We start from the raw sequence: 20,050 nt of genomic DNA, 5'->3' as shown, positions 1-20,050 counted from the left end.
ACCAGCCAATCTTCAGAGAATGTAGAAAATGTTACAGCACGGTATGGACTCTTTGGCCCACAGTGATGTGCTGACTTTGATAAACCTACCACACAATAATCCAACCCTTCCCAGCCTCATAGCCCATGTCTTGCAAAGAAGCCTTGAGGATAACTCAGGTTCGTTTGGTGTGGCGTTTCTGGGGAAGTTGAATAAATAACATCTCCTTGAGTGTTTGGTGTCTCCTCATTTCCCTTCTTTAGTTTCTTCAGTTGGAGAACTAATTCATTCTTGAGCTTTTATCTCTAGAAGTTGAACAACTCTAGAATACTCTGATGTGCTCCTCGCGCCAATCCCATGACGTACCTGGAAAGTCAAACTCTCAATCCTCCTTCACTTTGTCTCTTTGCCACTACTAAAATTGAGATGATTTAAAAATGTCATTTTTCTATTTCCCCACCTCCCCCCCTACCTTCCACACAAGGCAGGGACTAGGAATATTGATGTAGATGGAGAACTTGAAGTACTGGTCCATAGTTTTCGGAAAGTGGTGAAGTAGGTAGCTCATGCAGTTCAAGATTATTTTATTGCCATGTAATAAAATCGAAAATGTGATATTACATGACATTTTCTTTCATCTACTGTAAGGCAGACAAAGATTTGCTATCAGCAAAAATTGACTGGTGCCCCTGACAGCCAAAGAAAGAGAGTTCCACCACCCCCCCCCACCCCACCCCACATGTTCATTGAATGTCCACGGCTTCCAGTGCTCCAGTAGCAGCTTTCCACAGTCACACAGCCTTCTACCATCAGCAACACGAACTCCAGATGCACACATCTGACATGATCGGGAAGACTCCAGTGCCTTCTCGCATCCTGGTTCCAACACCTGGTACCCCTTCAGCCAGTCTTCAGCAATCCGCAGCCTATTGGAGTTTTTTGACCACATTCACCCGTATCCTGTGTGGGTTTCTTGCCTCGAGTCACCAACGACCTACCTCCTGTGTGTTCTTTTGCCTCAGAGCCCCTCACTGGTCCACCACCAAGGTCACCATCCCATAGGTCATCTCCTCTGCTCAGTTGGTCTCACCATTTTCTGTTGCCCTGTGCCAGTCTTCTGCTTTAACGGAGTCCAAAATGCCTTGTCACCAATCATGGGCACTGCTATCTTTGGCCAAGCCCCCGCGGTCATAGATTTTAAAATAAACCATTGTCAGCTCCTTCAACAGGCTGGTTAAAGCTGGTGGAGTGCCAACAGCAGTCAGACTGGTTGGACCCGCAGGGGAGTGGACTTTGCTCTCCACTCTCCACCGATCTGTGCCAGTGGCAGCGCCGCCATTACAGCAGCTCGTGGTGAATGTATTTGGCATGCTTGCCTTCATGAGTGAACAAGGAAACAGTGAATGTTCTCAGCAGATCAGGCAACATCAATGGAGAGAAATCGTTTCAAGACTTTTTATCAAGGCTGTTTAACCTGCTGAGGCCCTCCATATTCTCTTTGCTTACTCACGGTTCCGGAATCTAGTTTTCATATTCTTCTTCAAATACCCCAAATGTCAGGACATCGCATTGCAATTGTACACAATATTGGTTCAACTGCACTGAGAGAATTGTGCTCTGTCCTGGTCACAAGAAGCGTGTAAAAGCAATTTACCAGGATGTCACCAGGAAAAAAGGCCTGTAATTACATGGATAGTCAGGGTTTATTCTCATCAGGGTGGAGGTGAACATATAAAGTTATGAGGTACCTTGAGACACAGGAGTATCAAAGCACCAGTGACAAGTTTAAGGTGAGAGGAAGAAATTGAAAGGAGATCTAAAGAGTGCGTTTTTCAAGTGGAAGATGTTGAATATCTGGATTGAGCTGCCTGGCAAGGTGCTGGCGTCTGTGTCAACGAAATTAACAAATCGGTGACCTTGAGTATCGTTTCACAGACTTAATTTTTTTAAGATATATCATGGACAGCAGGCAGCAGTTTTCACTGTGAAATCTACTTCTTCAAGCACGCATATTAATACCGAGACAAGCAAGCAGTTACGGAGATTAAGCCCGTCAAAAACTACCTCAAGACTTTTACTACAATTTTTTGTATTAAAATATTAGTTTTGTCTAATATGAAGGAACTGAGTGTCAATAATCTCTGTCAATGTCAACAACCACATCTAGCGCCCTGGACGGCGGTTAAGGCTTAACTTGTAAATAATTTCTCACCGAGCAGATGCTGTATTAAAACAGGCTGTTTGCCAACCGTGTTAGTGTCAATGTCAAATCTGTTGCATGGACTTTCTTTCACAGAGCTGGAGTGTCAATCTTCAGAAAAATTTCTTCCACAGTCAGGTATAATGCTTAAAAGCCCATGTGGACAGGTACGTGAGTCTACCACACACACTTCTCTTAGGTTGGCATTTAAGTACAATTTAATACAATTCCAAATATCGCTCAGATCAGTAAGATTGCTGTTGGTTCTTGACGTCAGTTTCTTTTCTGTAAGCCCAATCCCCTGATTTCCTTGACGACCAAAATCTCAGCTTTGCGTATATCTGATGACAAAAGCCTAAGGCTTTCTAGGGCAAAGTTCAAAGGCTCATATAACCAGCATGAAGTTCAGTCATTCATGCTAAAATCAGGCCCTCCGGTCCAAGATTCCCCAGGTTGGGTCAAACATCCACTGTCAATGCTCCTCAGAATCATATCACAGGGAGATCATTTCTCATTCTTCTGAACTCTAGGAACAACAGGTCAATCTTCTCAGTCCCTCATCATGACAGAAGTTCCTCCACAAAGAAATTGTTTCAGTTAACTTTTGCCTGCAATGAGAAACATAAAAGTCTGCAGATGCTGTGATCATAATGAAAACACAGAAAGGCTGGATCAACACAAATAGTCTCACAGCCACCTTGGGAGATCAAGATACATTACCAACGTTTCATGTCCATCGCCTTGTACTGCCAAACCAAGGCTACCCGCAATTTGGAGGAACAGCACCTTATATCCTGTCTCAGCAGTCACCAAACAGATGGTATTGACATCAACCTCCAATTTTGGATAAACCCCTCCCCGAGTCTCCTTCCCTATCTCTCTGTCTCCTTTGATGAAGCCCCCCCCCCCACATCCCTTCCCTTCCCGTATCCCAAATCTCCCTCTTTCCTCCATCTCCTCCACCCTATTTCATTCCTTCTCCTATAGTAAAGCTACCTCTCTTTGCCCTCTGCCCCTTCCCCATTACTTCTCAGCTTTTACCTCTTTTACCCTCTTACCTGCTAGCCTGGTTCCTCCCCATTCTCCTTCCTACCTCCTCTCCCTTTCCCTCGTCTTTATTCAGGAGTCTGCCTGTCTTTCCTTGTTCCTGACGAAGGGCTCAGGCCTTCCCTCAGTTCCTATGTGTGCTGCGTGCCCTGCTGAGTTACTCCAAAAATGAAAATTCCATTCATAACATCATGGTGACTCAGCCTAATCATATTATGCTTCTCTGTTACAACTTCCTCAATGCAACAGTGCAAGCCAGGAAGTTGGTTGAAATTGATGAAAAGCTCCAGACTGGTGGATGGCTGGAAGTGCTATCTGTCTGATGTTTCTCTTGGAATAAGTGGAACAGAAAGGAACTCTGTGCTAGCCTGAAAGAAAGAGGTTATCATCTGGAGAACCCTGATGGGGAAAGTTTCATCAGCGAGACCTTGAGGTGACTAATGGTGGTACCTCAGTTGTGGAAATCCTGAAACAACAAATCTCTCTCAGCAAACCCTACAAGAACCTTCCTGAGCGGTAAACATTTTGAGCACCAAAGCCTGGTGAACTTTATACATGTTAAATTCTGTGCATGGTATAAGAATTGCCTGCATCCAGAGAACTTGGAAGAAGGAGAAGTGAGATTGAACTGTGAATCAAAGAACTTTTCTTAAAATTACACACACATTACATACAAATGCGCTTAAAATTAGAAGAGGGTTAATTTGGGTTAGTTAAGTATAGAGATAAGTTAAAGTTTGATTCTGTTTTCATGTTTAAAGTTGATCAAAAATAACTTTTGTTTTAAAAACCATTTGTCTTGGTGAATATCTATTACTGCTGGGTTTTGGGGTCCTTTGGGCTCATAACACAAAAAAACTTATCCCTCATGTCTCCCCAAAACTTACCTCCCCTAACCTTGTTAAAGACAGATTCAAAATATTTGTTCTATGTCCCATTGTACTTCATTGTTCACCATTTCTCTCTTTATGGAAATTTCTTTACCTTTAACAACTTTCCCAATGTTTGTGAAAGATTGCTAGTTTATTCACATCGGCAACTCTCTCTCTATAGGTATATATAATCCTACAGGTAGAGAAGCCTGAGGTCCAGCAACTTGAGATACATAAGCAGTTTCTTTCCAATGGCTCTTGAACTTCCCCTTTACTACTCCAATTATTAACTATTCTGACGCCAGAAAAAAAGAGCCCTGTCTTCTCTACTGTAATGTCACTTTTTTTTCTTGCGCTTGGTAATTGTGTATATTTATTATTTATCTTTTGTATTTATTATCTTTTTTTTAATTTAATTTATTGTAGTATTTTTAACTAAGTACCTATTTGGCTGCAGCAAGTCATATGTACATTGTCCAACGTGCATGACAATTAGCTCATTCTCGGGAGTTGGAGCGAGAGAGTGTGAGAGTGGGTTGCTTTAAATGGTGAGTGGTATAAGCAGAGCAAACGATTGTGTGAGTGGGCCAAAATTAGAGTAGGGCATTAAGGCTTTGGCTCAAGAGGCTTTGGTGGAAAGTGTTACGGGAAATGCACATCCACAAGTCATGCGCGTGACGCCAGATACACAGAGTTACGTTGCACGGGGCGTTTCAGTTTCCCACCATCTTTAACACTTACCTCTCCTGCTGAGTAACGTTATTTCCAAAGGGGAAATACACGACAAAGTGGCGATGAGGATGGGATATCCACACACACCAGACAACAGGATCTACAGGATTTCAGAAAAAGAAAGATGTTAGAGGTGAAAATATGGTGTAAAAAAGAAAAAGAAAAGAGAGTCGGGCTACAGCGAGACGAAAGCACGTGCTCGGCAGCAGGGAAAAGAAAGAGAAACTCAAGAGGAAGCAACAAAAAAATGAGAATTAGAGAAAGGGAGAAAGTGAGATAGATGTCAAACTCCAAGAGCCGGGACCAGAACAGCTGAGGAAACCAAGGCTGGGACAGCTGGGGTCCAGACGTCAATTGAGAGTCCGCGATAGCTGAGACAGGACGCTCAGATGGTCTGGGCAGCCGGAACGAGGACCGCAGGGATAGCCAGGGCAGGATGCCCAGTGGGAGGCAGGACGCTGCCAGCCCAGAGGATAGTGCAGATAAATGGTGCACTAGCCAACGAGTCAGTCTCCAGTTTTGATGCAGCACAGGGGACATCGGAATATCAGGAAGAGATTGATCTTCAGAATATCTGGAAAGATTTGGATCTTTGGAATACCTAGGAAGAAATTGGAATACCAGAAGATCAAAGACTGCAAAGAACCGAAGTTATTAAAAAGCATATTAAGGGCCTTTTGCATATGATATTGCAGAGGAAGACAATTTAAAGCAGCGCTGGAAAAGAGCCAGAAAGAGTTCCATGCAGTGTGTCAAGAACTCGGTTTGGATGCATCTCTGCCTGAAGAAGATTGGGCACATGATGAAAGAAAAGCTGAGGAAACAAAAAGAAGCCATGCATGAGAAACTTGATCAGGAGAAGAAGGAAGAAGCTGAAGCACATGAAAGAGATGAAACTGCGAGACTTTGGCAGGAACTAGTACACAAAGCAAATCCTGTTTGAGATTACAAAAGAGTGAATTTCATACCCAGTGTTGAACAGCTAGATGCATCTCATCAGCACATTGCTTCATTTTTTGAATATTTGATTTTTTGATTTTGAAAGACTCGTATAAATTCAGATAACATTGCAACACTCATGTATAATAGGGTCTGTTTTTCCCTCCCCCATACCATGCCCCAATACAACAGAGAATAAGGTTATATAAATTATAAAAATAGAAAAAAAAACACAAATACTAGTGAGATCAGATCACTGAGTGGTGTCACAGCAACAAGCTTGTACTCAACATTAGTAAAACCATGGAGATGATTGTGGACTTCAGGAGGAAGTCAGGGGAACACGGCCCAGTCCTCATCGAGGGTTCAGTAGTGGAGAGAGTCAAAATCACTGAGCATCTGTCCTGGAGCCTCCATTTGATGCAATCACGAAGAAGGCTCGCCAATGCCTATATTCTGTGAGGAGATTCGGTATGTCACCGAAGACTCTTGAAAACTTCTATCATGGGGACCATTCTGGCTGATTGCATCACTGCCTGGTATTGGAGGCTCGAACTCTCAAGATGAGAATAAACTCCAGAGCGTTGTTCACTCAGCCTGCAACATCACAGGCAGCAAACCACACTCATTCGAGGATATCTACATGAGGCGGTGTCTTAAAAAAGCAGCATCTGTAGTGGCTACTACAGTAGAGTTACTGATATAATACAAAAACACACACCAGGCTAGTCAACTGAAGACTGATTTATTCAGGGTTTACAGGCTTCCTTTATATACTGTGTGTCCCGGGTTCCACGGGACAAGGTGGGATGTCACGACGAGTTTGCAACTGATCCGTGGGGCCGACAGGTTTAAATTCAGCCTTGTAAGTGTCCCGCGCCTTTCAGCAGGAGACTCAACAGCTCAATCTGCTGTTCCTCGGCACTCAGTATCTATTGCATGTGGTGCATTAGGTGAGTAGGCAGACATCCATATTACGGTCCTGCATGCCTCCAGAACCATGCTGGCAACAGTTTGCGTTGTCGCGCTGTACGCCCGCTCGGCCCGCTACATCATCCCCCCTAGAATTGTTGCCGGAAATTAAAACACCAATTGCGTGTGCCCTGGGGGACTCCCACATTGTCTGGGATGGGTGCATTGAATGGGTGTAGTGGGATCCATATGAGCAGGCTTGAGTCTGTTTACACTAAACAACTGCCAATTTGCTACAATGTCCAAAGTAAACACAACTCCGTCCCTCTTAATCACATGGAAAGGACGCTCATATGGTCATTGTAACAGCGCTCCTGGGACCTGTCTCCGAACAAAAACTAAATCAGCATCGAGGAGCTATGGGGGGCACATGTTGTTTAGGAGTTCCATGCCAACTGGTAGGAACAGGTTTCCTGCTAGTGATACCCCCGTTGATGTTGCTGAAGTTGGTTGTGAAATGAATGTCCTCTGGAACTGTAAGTACCATGTCATAAACCATCTCTGCCAATGGTGCAGACAAATCTTCCTTTGGGGCCGTGCGAACTCCCAGTAAAACCCATGGCAGCTCATCGACCCAAGTGGGCCTTAAGCGCAGACTTTAGTTGGTGATGGAAACGTTCCACAAGGCCGTTGACTGTGGGTGGTATGCCGTAGTGTGGTGCAGGTGTGAGTCACAAAAGCACACAAAGGCAAACCATAATGCAGAGGTGAATTGTGCTCCGCGGTCCGAAGGTATGTGCGTTGGGATACCAAATCTAGTGATCCAATTGACGATGAACACCCTACCACATGTTTCAGTGTCACTGGATGGCAACGGGATGGCCTCTGGCCAGCACGTGAAATGGTCCACCACTGTTAAAATGTATCTCATGTTTTGAGATACTGACAATGACCTGACCAGGTCCACATGAACGTGTTCGAACCTCCTGCGTCCCGCTGGAAAAGGCTGAAGAGGTGCCTTGGTGGGCCGCTGAATTCTGGCCGTCTGGCAGGAGGCACAAGTACATGCCCACTGAGCGATGTCTTTTCTTAGTCCTTGTCACACGTATTTATTTGACATGAGCTTGACTGATGTTCTGATGCATGGATGAGACAAGCCGTGTATCTGGTCGAAAAGACGTCGCCTCCATGATGCCGGAATCAATGGTCTAGGGTAGCCCAAAGACATGTTAGAAAGAAGGGTTTGTCCACCCTGTTGTGGTGCCACCTGTTGTATGTCCAGGTTAGTAATGGCCGTACTGCATGCCTGAACATCGGGTCTATGGCCTGTGCACTGGCTAATTCAGGAAAATCGATTCCACCCTGAATATGATATACATTAGGCCTGGACAGCATATCTGAGACAAGATGTGTTTCCCTGAAACATGGCGCACGTCCGTCAAAAATTCTGAAATGTACGGTAAGTGACGCTGTTGTCTTGCCGACCATGGATCCGTTATTTTGCTGAAGGCAAAAATTAGTGGCTTATGATCCGTAAACACAGTGAAATGGGGACCTTCCAAAATATATCTGAAGTACCATGTGGCTAGGTACAATGCCAACAGTTCCCCATCAAATGTATTTCATTTCCGCTGGCCTTAAATGCCTGCTGAAGAAAGTGAGGGGTTGATAATGGCCATTGACGTACTGTTCAAGAACTGCATACTCGTGGCGTCAGTGCTCAGTCCCAAGGTAGTCGCAGGGTTGGGATGGGCGAGCATTGCTGCTTTGACCAATGCTTCTTCAGCGGTCATAAACGCAACCTCTGACTCTGATGTCCAGGTGATGTCCCTGTGCTTGGTGGAGATGATCTGAAACAGTGGTCGAAGAATGTCAGCAGCTGCAGGAATAAACCGGTGATAGAAGTTTATCAGGCCCAGAAATTTCTGCAGTCTCTTAACTGTGGTAGGTTTGGAAAAAGCACGGACTGCATCAACCTTGCTGGATAATGGAAATATACCGTCGGCCTTGATCTTGTGTCCTAGGAAGACGATGGTGGATCTGCCAAATTGACATTTGCCAGGGTTGATGGTAAGACTGAATTCCTCTAGCCATAGGAAAAGGCGGAACAAATACAGGTGGTGATCTTACTCAGTTTGCAAATAAATGTACGCAATCTCCAAATCCCTGCCTAAAACATCCATCAGCTGCTGGAATGTTTGAGCAGCATTTTTCAATCCAAACAGCATTCTGAGGAATTCAAAAAGCCCAAAAGGGGTAATAATTGCTGTTTTAGGGATATCATCCTTATGGATAGGGATATCTGATGATATCCTTTGACCTGATCAACCTTGGAAAAAAATGTGGCAACGGTGTAGATTGGCAGCGAAATCCTGTATATGAGGAATTGGGTAGCTGTCAGGTGTAGTAGCATCATTAAGCCTATGGTTGTCACCACATGGTTTCCATCCACCTGTCTTCTTGGGTACCATGTGCAATGGTGATGCCTAAGGACTGTCAAATGATACCCAACTCTTCCATTGTCGTAAACTCCGCCTTTGCTTGCAGCAGTTTATCAGGTGGAAGACGACGAGCCCTGGCATGAATCGGTGGACCTGAAGTGTCTAATGAGACACACCATGGGCTGTTTTTAAGGCATTGAAATTAGGACTGAGAATATGAGGAAATTCGTTGAGCAGGGCAGCATATATACCCAGAGCTGGGAAACTCTCCCTTTGCTGCATGCCAGTGGGTATGTCTGAAAGGTGGTGGCATGAACCAATTTCCTCCATTTCACATCCACCAGTAAGTCATGGGATCGTAAAAAACCCGCACCCAGAATAGATTGAGCAACAGAAGCTAAGACACAATTCCAATGGAATGTGGTCTCTCCAATTGTGATCTGTTGCGTGCCAAAGCTGGGAATGATAGTTCCATTTGCCACTCGAAGAGTCAGGTGTTGTCATTTATATGTTCCTTTAAAATAGGTCAGTGGGAGTAGACTGACCTCAGCACCTGTGTCCACAAGAAACTTGCGCTTAATCATGTCGTCTTGAAGATACAACAGGCCAGTATTTGCATCAGTTGCCGAGGCCACTACTGGCAGCCGGCTCTTTTTGTTTCCCACCTTTTTCCTGTAATAGGTACATGGCTGGACACGTTTATGGGCATTTTTCCCAATGGCAGTGGTAAAAATACCAATCTCGACGTACGTCAGCACGTTCCTCCTTCTTTTATTGAACTGCAGATACGGGAGGCTCGTAGGATGGCGGAGATGTATCTGCTGCAAAAACAGGCTGTATTTGACCAGACTCTTATGATAGAGCCTGTCAGCCTCCCGCTCTATGTCATGGGGATGGTGGAAATCCATGTTAGTGATGGGTATGGCGACACGAGCTGGGAGCTTTGATAGGAATAGGGTCTCAAAGAGCAGGAAATGAAAATGACCATCCACCAATGCAAGCATTCCATTCATTAGGTCTGATGGATTCCTTTCACCAAGGCCTTCCATATTCAAAAGCCGCATGCCGTGCTCATGCCTTGTCAATTTCAGTGTATCCAGGAGAAACTGGCGGAACCTGGTGTACTGGTTTTCTGCCGGGGGATGAGCAATAAATTTGCTCACTCAAGATGCGTTAACGGCGTCCAACGCAACTACGACATGCCAGAACCTTGTGTCCTCTGCCGTTATGCCCCGAAGATGAAACTTGTTTTAGCCTGAATAAGCCAAACCAAGGTTGATGGGTCCAGAAAGGAGGCAAGTGAAGTTTCACTGCATTAACTGCCACCATGGCGGAAGCTTCTGCTGTAGCTGCGTCCATTATGACGGTAGACTCAGACTTTGACCGAATCTTGCAGTCGGGGTCACCAATTGTAGCAGCTACTACAGTAGAGCTTCTAAAGAAATAGAAACACACATCAGAGCAGTCAACTCAAGACTGATTTATTCAGGGTTTACAGGCTTCTTTTATATACTGTGTGACCCGGGCTCCAAGGAACAAGGTGAGACGTCACTACGAGTTTGCTGCCAATCCATGGGATCCGCAGGTTTAAATTTAGCCTTGTGAGTGTCCCGCACCTTTCGACAGTAGACTCAACGGCACAATGTGCCATTCCCTGGCACTTGGTATCTCTTGCATGTAGTCCATTAGGTGAGTAGGCAGATGTCCGTATTATGGTCCCGCACACACACAGAACCGCGCTGGTGATAATTCACATTGCCATGCTGTGCACCCGCTCAGCCCGCTACACGGCCGCTACAAAGACTACCGCCTCCCAGGCCACACCTTCTTTATTCTGCTGCTATAAAGCAAAAGTTACAGGAGCCTAAAGGCGAGCACTCAACAGCACAAGGACAGCTTCTTCCCCGTTTATTGAATAATCAATAAACATTGCCTTAATTTTCGTGCATTTTTTAATATTAGTGTTGTAAGATGGTTTGAATTATGATGCTGTCACAAATACTGAATTTTGTGACTTGTTTTTTAAAAACTTTATTTAATATTTTCAAAAGAGAGCGTTAGTGGATTGATAGTAGATTGTTAGTGGATAGAAGATTGAGAGGGGATCTCATAGAGACATATAAAATTCTGTCAGGACTGGACAGAATGGATGCAGATGGGATGTTTCCAATGACGGGAAAATCCAGAACCCGGGGCCATGGTTTGAGGATAATAGGCAAACCATTTAGGACCGAGATGAGGAGGAATTTCTTGACCCAGAGGGTGGTGAATCTGGAGAATTCATTGCCACAGAGGGCAGTAGAGGCAGAAAATAAAAGAAATACCTACAGCAGTTTAAGATATTACTAAATTCATACATTTCAAATAAGGCGACCACATCTTAACAAAAAAGTCATAATTATCATGCAAATTATGTTATTTTCTCCATATAAGTACTGGACCTCAACTCGTTAAGTCAGCAATTTACTTTTATCTCAACTTCGTCTTTCCAGGAAGTCGCAACATATTTACATGCTACAGCCAATGCTAAATGAAAAAATGCTGTCTGAAACTTATTTAACTCCAAATACATAAATGGAGCAGTATAACCCAACAAAAAAAGTTTCTGAGCTACAAAAATTGGATCTTAAACAAAGTTTGAAGAAGTTCCCTCATTTTATGTCAAAATGATTGAACCTTATCACAAAGCCAAACTGAATGTAAAAATGTTCCTGCACATAATCCATATCTAAAACACAACTCTGAATTACTAAATCCACATTTTTTTTCAATTTCTCAGGGGTTAGATATAACTGATGCAAAAAATTATCATTAATCATACGATAATTAAGTAATTTAGTCACACCATCAAAACACATCGTCTCCCAATCAGCCTGATTAATATCACAAATTAAATCATTTTCCCATTTAATCCTAGATTTATCCAAATTTATTTTATCCATAGTGTCTTGTAACAACATATACATCTCAGAAATAAAACCCTTATTTGAAAAATGAGAAATCATAAACTCAAATTTGGTTAACTTAGGAATTTTCATTTCCCTTCCAAAATTATCTTCCACTAACGCTTTGATTTGATAATAAACAAATAAAGAATTCACTGAAATTCCAACTTTCTCTCTAAGTTGATTAAATGATAAAAGTTTACCCTCTTCAAAACAATCCTGCAACAACTTTATTCCTTTAAACTATCATTCTCTTAAAAATCTATTATTCAACGAAAAAGGAATCAATTTATTTTGATACATTGGGGCTTGAACCGATATTTTACCTTTCAAGCCGATGAATAAATTCCTTTTAGTCCAAATCTCTAACAAATGTTTTAAAATCGGTACGTTATATCTCTGTAATGAAACAGAACTCCACATAAATATAAATTGATGTGAATAAGGTTCGGAAATACCAGCCAATTCTTCCCTAGCCCAGCTAGGGGGCATGAAACATCCAGCATACGGTTAATAAATCTTAATTGAGCTGGTTCATAATAATTTTGAAAATGAGGTCATTGTAAACCTCCCAAAGCGTATTTCCAAGTCAATTTATGTATCGCTCCTCTGGCTAATTTTCCCTTCCATAAAAATTCTCGTACGACTTTATTTTGTGACTTGTTCATGACAATTAATTCTAATTCTGATTCGGATTCTGAAATCAGGATGGCTAAAGATGGCAATGAAATCTTTGTCAAGTGAAATTAAAGAAAATCGCAAAGACATTTTACACATACTTTAAAAACAGCAGGATGACTAGGTAGCAGCTAGGATCACACAAGGACAAAGAAGGGGATAAATGCCTGGAGCCAGAGGAAGTTGGCAAGTAGAAGGACATGAAGTATAGTGAGATCAGGGATGGGGAATGCTGATGTCAAGAAGGAGGAGGTGTTGGAGTTATTGAAGAGTATGGAGTTGTCCACGTTCCTAGAGCTTAGTGGGATGTATGTTATGTTATTGAGAGTGGCTTTAGAGGAGATCGCTGGGGTCTTGAAAGAGAACTTTTCATCCTCCTAAAGGACCTAACAACAGCCAATACCTCTGTTTAAGAAAGGCAATAGAGACAAACTTGAAAACGACAGACAAATGAGCCTTACATCAGTGGTAGGGTTATTAAATGACAAGATTCTGAGAGATAGGACCTAGTGGCTTTTGGGGAAAAAAAATTGACTTATTTGATATAGTCAGCACGGCTTTGTAAGAGGGAGTTCATCTCCCACAAACTTTGACTTCTTTGAAGAATTGATGAAGATGGCATAGACATTGTAAATGGACTTTATTAATGCTTTCAACAAGGTCTCTAATGTAAGGCTGATGACAAAGAAATGATGGTATAGTTAGTGTAGCGATTAGTGCAATACTATTACAGCTGCATTGAGCCAGCTTTGAATCTCTGGATTACTTTAGATGCCATAAGCTAGGAGTCTAGAAGGAGTTTGAATGTTCTTCTCATTGTCAATTGTATTATTTAAGAAAAGGTTGGACAGGTATATGGATGAGAAGAAGATGGAGGGTTATGGGCATTGTGCAGGGAGGTGGGACTAGAAAGGGGTGTTTGGTTCAGTGCGGACTAGAAGGGCCTAATGGCCTGTTTCCGTGCTGTAATTGTTATGTTATGTTTATTACCTATTTGTATTTTTTTTTGTGGATCCTTGGATTTCCTCCCACCCTTAAAGCAGGACTAATGATGGTCCACAAGCTTGGTGATGGACCTCTATCTAGCTATCTGTCGATCTGTCAATCTATCCATCTATCCAAAAATGTGTGTGTGTGTGTGTGTGTGTGTGTGTGTGTGTGTGTGTGTGTGTGTGTGCGTGTGTGTGCGTGTGTGTGTGCGGGTGTGTGTGTGTGTGTGTGTGTGTGTGTGTGCGTGCACGTGTGTGTGTGTGTGTGTGTGTGTGTGTGTGTGCGTGCACGTGTGTGTGTGTGTGCGTGTGTGTGTGCGTGTGTGTGCGGGTGTGTGTGTGCGGGTGTGTGTGTGTGTGTGTGTGTGTGTGTGTGTGTGTGTGTGTGAGTGTGGGTGTGTAGTGTGTATAGTGACAGAAATCTCCATCTTTCTCAGTCTCTCTCTATGCATGCACACACAGTATATATATTATACTGTACATATATTAAATTTTGGGAGAAAAATGTAGTTGAACTGACTGTCTGTAATTTTGCAGAAAACACAAAAATTAGTTGAGCTTGGATAGTGAGGAAAGCTTGTCAAAGTATTCAGCAAAATATGTACAAGTGAAAATACAGGCAAAGAAATGGCAGCAGGAGGTTAATTCAGTCAAATATGAAGTGCTACACTTTGGGAGGTCAAACATAATGTATACAGTAAATGGCAGGACTGCCAGAGGGATTGATGTACAGAAAGATCATGGGGTATGTATCCATAACTGGCTGAAAGTGGCAATTCAGGTAGATAGGGCAGTAAAGTAGATGTATAGCACATGCATGTCTTCTGGTAGCGGTGTTGCCATGCACTGTGTAAGGTAAAACATCATGAGATGGGAATGTGTAGGGAGTTACCCTGTACAGGGCAGTAACAAGAAGGGGAGGTGTCCTTGTACTCCTATTAGGTAAAACATCATGAGATGGGAATGTACAGGGCTGTAACAAGATGTGAATGCATCCTTGTACTTACAAGATAAGAGAGACATTGATGGATTGAGAGGCAGGAAGCTAGCAGGGAAAGGATAGCAACAGTTTTAGTCATTGGACAAGTAATGATATGATGATGTTCTAAGCACGTATCCAAGGGTATAAAAAATCACCATTTTGCTGATAACGGCAGAATGCATTCTCCGACTAACTTGGTTGGTCGCAAGTGTTACAATCCGGTAATAAAGAACAAAGAACCCTGATTTCGACTCAGCCTGGTGTTTGTCTCACTCATTCATGAACAAAGCAGACCTAACAACTGTTAGCTAGAATCAGAAACACACAAAGATAAAGACTGTACAACAGGTTTTAATCCACAAAGACTTCCACAGAGCCAGGCTGGCTGTGGCTGCAGCAACTCAGTGTGAGGCCTCGGGAGGCCGGCACAGGCTTATATCCCGGAGGGTGATTGACACCTGACCAGGTGGGGCTTGATCCATTCAGGCCGACTGATTGACAGCCAGCCAGGTGTTGTCCTGTCCCCTTACACTCCTGCAGGTACAGAGGTTGTCCCCTGCAGTGTGCCAGTGGAGTACCACCACTAGTGTTGAGGAAGAAATTTGGGAAGTCATGTTGCAGTTGTATAAAGCTGCTTTGGTTCAGCACACTTGGAGCAGTTCCAGTCACTGCAATACAGAAAGGATGCAGTGGTACGGGAGAGGTCTGAATTGGGATTCACCTGGGTGTTGTCTAGATTAGAGAGTGTTGGTACAAGGAGAGGTTGGAGAAACAGATTGTTTTCCCTGGAGCATCGGAGAGTGCGAGGACACCCGACAGAACTATATGAAATTTTGAGAAGCATTAATGGGGCAAACTTGTTTTCTTTCTTTCCCCAGGGAAATGTGATATACCAGATTTAAGGTGAAAGTTGGAAAGTTCCAACAAGGTCCACAAGTCAAGTATTTTTTTTAATGGAGACTATTCAGTGTTTAAAGGCATGTGAAGGAATATAGATCATGTTCAGGCAGATTGGATTAGTTATAATTCCTAGAAGTAAAACACGAAGGTCTGCAGACACCATGATTGAAATAAAAACACAATGCTGGTGTGACGCGCTATGGTAGAAGCAAGCAGACACAAAGACAAAAGACTGTCTGTGCACACCAGTTTCAGCTGTGGTGGCTCCCAAGTGACTGGCTTAGGAAGGGCCGGTTCAGGCTTAAATTTGGGTCGGCTGATTGACAGCCGAGTCACCCCCTAGGTGGTTTTCCTGCAGGAACAGAGATCGGCCCCTGTAGTAGGCTAGTGGTTGAATCACCACAGCTGGAGAAACTCAGCAAGCCAAACAGGGTACTTTATATGGCAATGATAATGATACTTAACCAATGTTTCGGCCTTCATCAAGAAATGGTTAAAATTTCTTTCATGTTCGGAACATCCCCCCCCCCCCCAAAGTTTTCTTTCTTCCAGTCAACCTCTCCATCCCCACAAATACGTCTGGATTATTACATCATTTCTATATCACAATAAATGGTCAACATGTGGCTAGTTTAAGATGATGGTACTGCCAGAGCTGCTGTCACTACAGCACAGGTGCAAGTGCAATCGCCTAGTCCTCGAATAGCCTGTAAATGGAGCCGATGGGGGTTTTACTTAAAAATTTTGCGATCGTGTGGTCTGGGCCCAAAATGGTGGTGTAATATGATTGGCAGCAGCCACGAGGCATCACCAACTCCAGGAAAGCAGAGAACAAGCGCAGGGCACCAGAAAACAGGGAGACCACCACCACCCCCTCCCCCAATCTGAGAAGGAGAAACAGAGATGACCCACGGGAGACGGACCAATGAGGGGGTGCTGGTGAAAAATACAGGGGGCACATTGTTGGTGATCTGAGGCGAGGACTGCGGGCAACTGTGGTCGAGGGAGGGATTCACACAAGGCTTTGGACTGCTGGAGACAAGCTCAAGACTGGCTGAAGGAGTAGCCGGAATCAGAACCGGGATGCGAGAGGGTGCCGAAGGTGCTGAAGGGTTCCTGACCTTGTGAGGGGTTCGGATCTGGAGCTCACATGGCTGATGGCTTGGACTGGACTCTGTGTGGCCACGGGGTTGCAGCAGCACTGGGAGGTAAATTCACGTACACTCAGCAACACTGAGGGGGCTCTCTTTTGCTTCCCTTTCTCTGACTGTAAGAGGCGCTTCAAGCAATTCCTGCCAATGGCGAATCTGTCTGCTTTACAGCTGACGGAAACAAATTCCGTGTCGTATTGCACTGTCTTTATTACATGACAATAAGTTGAGTCTTGAATCTTGAATTGACCTTTTGTTCATTTCCACCATATTTTTAAATGCCTGAACTATACAAAGTCTTTGATACAGAAGATTCCCAAGGCATTTTGCGAGAAAGCCGAAACAAAAGGATTGGGATCCTCAGATGGGATCAGGAAACCACTGAGGTTGAAGCCTTCAAATGGGAGGAGTTACCGGCAGGGAAACCTTTTCGGAAATATTTCTGGAGCGTTCTCCTCTGACGGAATGAAAATAGAATGAAATGCGTAAGAACGAGAACAGAAAATTCTGCAAATGCTCGATGGGTCAGGCAACCTGCGTAGAAAGAGAAACAAAGTTAATGTTTCAGGACATTAAAATGTACCTGGGGAAATTGAGGGAATTTCAGTTTTTGAGGGATACGCATTCTTCTTCTTAACATCAGGTGTTGAGCGTGGGTCCGTTTAATTTTTTTTAACAATGCAGTATGGTAAAAGGAGCTCTCCACTGGCCACCGTGACAGAGGTGCACCAAAGAAAAGGTACAAGGACTGCCTAAAGAAATCTCTTGGTGCCTGCCACATTGACCACCGCCAGTGGGCTGATAACGCCTCAAACTGTGCATCTTGGCGCCTCACAGTTTGGCGGGCAGCAACCTCCTTTGAAGAAGACCGCAGAGCCCACCTCACTGACAAAAGGCAAAGGAGGAAAAACCCAACACCCAACCCCAACCAACCAATTTTCCCCTGCAACCGCTGCAATCGTGTCTGCCTGTCCCGCATCGGACTTGCCAGCCACAAACGAGCCTGCAGCTGACGTGGACTTTTTACCCCCTCCATAAATCTTCGTCCGCGAAGCCAAGCCAAAGAAGATGGTAGAAGGACCTTCCAGGCCATGAAACCTGTGCCTCCCGATTACACACAATTAACCTACCAACCTCGTACATTTTGGAAGCTGGGAGAAAAGCGGGAACCCCTCCCCTCCACCATCCCCCTCCCGGAGAAAACCTAACCAGGGGAGAAAGTACAAGCTCCTTACAGACAGTGCTGGATTCGAACCCAGTTTGCTAGCACTGTAACAACATCACGCTAACTGCATTCCCCGAGAAATCACTTATATGAAACTCAAAGTTTAATATGGAATTACAACAAGCAGGAATACTGCCAGATATACGATCCAGCCATTAATATGAATGGATGGACTACTGTACTGTGAAGAGGTTTCATAAACAGTGGCTTGAGTGGAAAACCCAATCACTAAAAGTAATTGGAGTAAACGCTGAGAGAATAAACGGTTAACTAGGGAAGACAAGATTGAATAAACTGGCTGTGATGTAGCCATTTAGTAAGTGTAATGAATAAAGCAGTCATGTAAAACCAAACTAAGGAGATAAAACAGAAAGTAGTGGAGCTAAAATAAATCCAAAATTGTAATAAAATGAATTTACTATCATAATGTTTTACCAATGGATTGGATTTAATTTAATCTAATCATTTTAATTACTTTATTTAAAAAAGCACAATATTACATTTTCCAGTAAATTTCAATTCCAGTGAAGAATTGCTCATTGATTCATTGAATTGATACTTTTTTTTTAAACTGTTCAACAGCAGGGAAACAGCGGCTTCAGAACAAATTGTGCATGCCAACTAAGCTCTTTACCCAAACTAATCCCATATGCCTGCATTTGGTTTATGTCCTTCCAAATCTTTCCTATATATGTATCTAAACCAGTCCAAAAGTTCATCCATTGTTATGTGCTTAAAATTGTTCTTTCGTTTGCCCTTATAAGGTCCCAAAACTAGCCACTACTAATACAGCACCACAAACAAGAGAAGCAAAAATGAGTGTCCTCGGGGACATCAAGTGTCCACGGATCCTGTCATTTTCTGCAATGCTGCCATCTCCTGTACTCCTGTAACCTCCATAGCCACATTGCCTCCTGTCCTGAGTTGTGACCAGTGGCACATTAACTACCAACCGGGCCCCTAGACTGAGCTTTAGAAAGGCTCCCCCTGACCTTGCACCCCTCCCCTACCCTTCATTGAATAGAATAAAGTGACATTGTTATGTTAAATAACTTGTATTAGTGGTCTCTAAAATGGTCGATATCAACCCCTGGGGGTCAATGGGACTATCCAAAGGCGTTGATAAATGCCAGAGGTGTCGATTGAACTTTTGGGGTTGAAGGAATTTTAGAGCCCGAGGACACCATTCCTGCCAGGAGCCCAAGACCCCCACTCCTGCTCGTAGCAAATTATTTGCTACATGAGGTGAAAAGAAAACAAGGCTTTTACTTAAATGTGCTGTGGCCCCGGTTGGGAATGGCTGTTATAGACCAACCAATATGTAAAATATAAATGTTCAGTTTGTTAATGAGATTAAAAAAGATTTTTTTAGCCATTTCCAAGAAAAAATTATAATCTTTGACTGAAGGATATTGTTTCATGAATGATTAAATTAACTGTTTGTAAGCAGTCTCAGACACAAAAATTTATTGATCACCCTCATAATCACAGCACAACTGGAACACCGTGTTATTCTCACTACAATGCAAAGGCTCAGATTTCACAGTCGGCTGCTAAATAAATCTGCCTCATTTTTCACGTCGTTGACAACTCCCCATGCATTTTGTGTGGGTTTAAAAGTGCAGGTTTATTTTAATCCTCTCAATCCAGTCCATCGTTAAAACATACTAAAGGAACAAGTTCTGGGATAAGCCAGTCCATTCTTTCAACACAGAGTGAAACACGAAAGTCTGCAGGGTGGTGCGTCTGTAGTAAAAACACAGAAATGTTGGAGGAACTAAGTAGGTCGCACACCGTCCACAGGAGGCAAAGATCTATATCCAATGTTCTGGGCCTGAGCCCACTGACAAGGTTGGTGCTGTTGTAGTCTAGTGCACTAACTACTATCTGGCTGAAGCCAGACAACAACTCTCAGGCTACTCCTCCCCACCAAAACTTTTAATTCAGGGGCCCTGCTTCTGTTGGCTCGTACCTTGAAGAAGGGCGCAGGCCCGAAACGTTGGTTGTACATTTTTACCTTCTGTGAGCCCTGCTGAGTTCCTCCAGCATTTTGGTGTT

General features: G+C 43.6%; 1 long non-coding RNA gene across 1 annotated transcript; it reads right to left on the bottom strand.

Annotated features, from left to right (window-relative positions):
- Window positions 1-2,503: 2,503 nt before the first annotated feature.
- LOC138756063 (uncharacterized) lies at window positions 2,504-16,142 on the bottom strand. The gene is made up of 3 exons (XR_011352711.1): window positions 16,082-16,142; window positions 4,840-4,930; window positions 2,504-2,787 (listed from the first exon to the last, which is right to left on the bottom strand). It is a non-coding gene; the product is annotated as an uncharacterized lncRNA (long non-coding RNA).
- Between the last annotated feature and the right edge of the window lie 3,908 nt (window positions 16,143-20,050).

This window comes from Narcine bancroftii, chromosome 3 (assembly GCF_036971445.1).
Source record: "Narcine bancroftii isolate sNarBan1 chromosome 3, sNarBan1.hap1, whole genome shotgun sequence".
NCBI classification, from domain to species: domain Eukaryota; kingdom Metazoa; phylum Chordata; class Chondrichthyes; order Torpediniformes; family Narcinidae; genus Narcine; species Narcine bancroftii.
This window is presented reverse-complemented; position numbering and strand designations above follow the sequence as displayed.